Consider the following 3377-nt stretch of genomic DNA (forward strand, 5'->3'; position numbering starts at 1 on the left):
GCACATTGCATATAGCAGACAACTAATAAATATTTGTAACTGGATTGTGAAGGTAAGGAGAGGCAATATAGCCACTGAGCTTTCGGGGCATCTGACAAACCAAAAATAAAGTGATGATCAAGAAGCCAAATATTTGCAGTATGGTCCTGATTATCATCTATTAGAACCAAGATTGTGAAGGGCTTTAAATGCCAAACAAAAGAGTTTTTATTTGATCCTAGAAGTAACAGGAAGTTACTGGAGTTTGAGCAAGGGAGTGATAGTCAAACCTAAGCTCGAAGAATGTCACTTTGGAAGCTGTATGGAGGATGGATTGGAAAAGGGAGAGACCTCCGGCACAGAGACTAGTCAAGGACCAACCCCAATAGTTCAGGCAGGAGGTGACCATAGTGTGGTGGTCATGTGGAGGTGGTCCAGGGAAGAGAAGGGTGGGATGTTAGAGATCTTGAGGAGATAATCTGGTTATGTGGCGTGAGAATGAGAAGCTGAGGATTATATGAAGGTTACAAACCTACATAACTATATGGTGGTGCCTTCATCAGCAATAACGAAATTAAAAAGAAGGATTGTTTTTTGGGGGAAAAATGATGGGTTCTGTTTTGGACATGTTGAGTTTCAGATGCCCATGGGATATAAACTTTGAAATGTCTAACAGTTAGATGGTATTGCTGGGACTGGAGCTCATGAAAGGGATTACAGGTGAATATATAGATTTGGGAGTCAGCTGTGTAGAAATGACCAGGTCACCAAATGCAGAGAAATAAGAGGGCCCTGTACAAGGCCCTGGAGATATCACCACAGGGCGCAAGATACATATGATGATCCAGCAGAACAGAATCGGCAGCAGTCAAGGAGTTAGGAGAACCAAGAAAGAGAAGTTATAAAAACCAAAACAGGAGAAAGTATCCAGGAAGATCACAGTTTTAAATGGCACAGAGAAGAATGATGAAAGATTAATAAAAAACCTTATGATCTGGCAATTAGATCACTGTGCATTTTGAACACAGAAATTTCAGTTGAGCGAAGAAATCAGAAACTAGAATGTTTCAGGGCAAGGACAAAAGCCATGAGAATGCCTGTTTCTTTTTCTGCTACTGAGATGCCTTCATAAGCATCTATGGGAAGAATTTACAGAGATAAGCTTTAGCTCAAAATGAGGAAGAACTTTCTAAAAAGAGGCGAGTGATAATAATAGAAAGAATAACAAAATTGGAGTCAAGAGACCTAGGTTTGGTTCTTATCTCTGACATTTATTAGCCATATGACTATGGGCAAGAATAAGTATAAACCTGTTTCTTTNAAGTGATAATAATAGAAAGAATAACAAAATTGGAGTCAAGAGACCTAGGTTTGGTTCCTATCTCTGACATTTATTAGCCATATGACTATGGGCAAGAATAAGTATAAACCTGTTTCTTTATCGGTAATATGGGGATACTACTATGTGTAGGGCCTATTCCAAAGGCTTGTTATAAGTATCAAATAAAAATGTATGTAAAGTGCCATTCCAATCTTAAGACATTATATAAATGCTAATTGTTTTGAGTAATAATCATAAGAGATCAATCCAAAAATAGAATGGGGCCACGTTATAAAATTTTGAGTTTCTCATCAATAAAGAAGTTCAAACACCAGCTGTCAGGGATATTGTAGAAGAGATTCAAGCTTCAGCTAAAAAAGACAAGACGACTTCTAAGGTTTCTTACAATGAAAGCATACTATGCTGCCTTGGAGAGAAGAAAGGAAGGAATGATTAAGGGAAGAAACACCACTCTCCTGCATCAGGGTAAAATGCAGTATGACTAGAAGAGTTAGAAGGAACCTGATACAAATGAGCTGATGATTGGACACTTTGGGGCCCTCTGCTCCCTTCCTGCCCTCAATACTCCAATAATCTTCCTGCAATGAGAAGTTAGGATAAACTGTTGTTAATAATCAGGAAATCTGTTTAGACCTCCCTATCAGATGCTAGCCTGTGAAATGTTTCAAAACCAGCTCAGATGCGACTTAGGCCAATCTTTCAGACCCATACTACTATGCTAGAAAGGGTTATCTACAAAGACACTTCAAAATGATGTGATTAGAACACCACAAAACTTAGCATAGGTTCCCAAAGTGGGTGATACCACCCCTGGGGGAGGGGGGGTTCTGGAACGATTGGGGGGGCAGGGGGCATTAGTAGCCTCAGTGCAATTTTGTGGCATTGAATAAAAGAAGAGAATTTTGAAAAACTATTCGTATGTTTCATCTCTTGTGTAACAGAGTTAAAAGTCATAGTGATTACATTATTTTCTAAATAAACGTACAAAATGCAAGTCATAACTGATCAGCAGTCAAGTCCATCAACAAGTCTTAACAAGTTAAGTGCTGGTGGGGCAGCTAGGTGGCACAGTGGACAAAGTTCAGCCTTGGAGTCAGGAGGACCTAGGTTCAAATCCAGCCTAAGACCAAACACTTGACAGTTAACTGGCTGCGTGACCCTTAGCGAGTCACTTAACCCCGATTGCCTCACCAAAAGAAAAAAAAAAAAAAGCAAAAACAAGTAAGTGTTGGCAGGTGAGTGTGTCGTACACTGCCAGGAAGGCCAGCATGCGTCGGCAGAATATGTGCATGTAATGATTTGTTTACCATACAATACTATATGGCTACATGATACAATACTGCATCATCAAAATTTCAATGTAGGAAAAAACCCACAAATTTACAATAAATTATTAAATTTAAGATGTGTTTTTTATATATATTCATGAATATATATCTGAAATAATGCAATTTTTTAAACCATTAAAGGGTTAAAGAAAGTAGATTTTGGGGGGGGGCGCCACTGAGTAAATTTTTTTTAAGGGGGCAGTAGGCCAAATAAGTTTGGAAACCTCTGACTTACAGTGTTTGGGTAACAACAGAAAACACACACCCACTAAATTAGATTAGGTAACCAAGTAAGGCAATTAAGTTTGAGAAGGCTGCTGCTGCAGCACGGGAACCCTGAAAGAACCTTTGCCTCAAGAGAGAATTATGCCTCTCATACTTGGTTTTAGGGAATAAAACATAGGGAAAACTGATAATGTTCTTCTTTTCATTTATGTCTTGCCCAACCAGGAAAGCATCCTAGGGCCCCAAACCCAAACGTACACAGGCTTCTACCCATAGCCCAGTGTGTTCTAGTTGGAACAAAGACAAATACTGAGGAGAGACACAAATAGCTAGGAATCTATCTACTGGAATATCATAATATGTCATGATTTTCCTTAAGATGGAAACCACAAACCAAAAAATGACTTGAAATATACCAAGATATAAGGCAATTCCACTTATGTCCAATACATTATATCCTATACACACACACACACACACACACACACACACACACACACACA

The 3377-nt window shown here is 39.0% G+C and overlaps 1 protein-coding gene across 1 annotated transcript in view; it reads right to left on the bottom strand.

Annotated features, from left to right (window-relative positions):
- GAK (cyclin G associated kinase) overlaps window positions 1-3377 on the bottom strand; it is a 128741-nt gene that overhangs the window by 19593 nt on the left and 105771 nt on the right. The window lies entirely within an intron of this gene.

The sequence above is a fragment of the Vombatus ursinus genome, unplaced genomic scaffold (assembly GCF_900497805.2).
Source record: "Vombatus ursinus unplaced genomic scaffold, bare-nosed wombat genome assembly UNPS02014818.1, whole genome shotgun sequence".
Lineage (NCBI taxonomy): Eukaryota > Metazoa > Chordata > Mammalia > Diprotodontia > Vombatidae > Vombatus > Vombatus ursinus.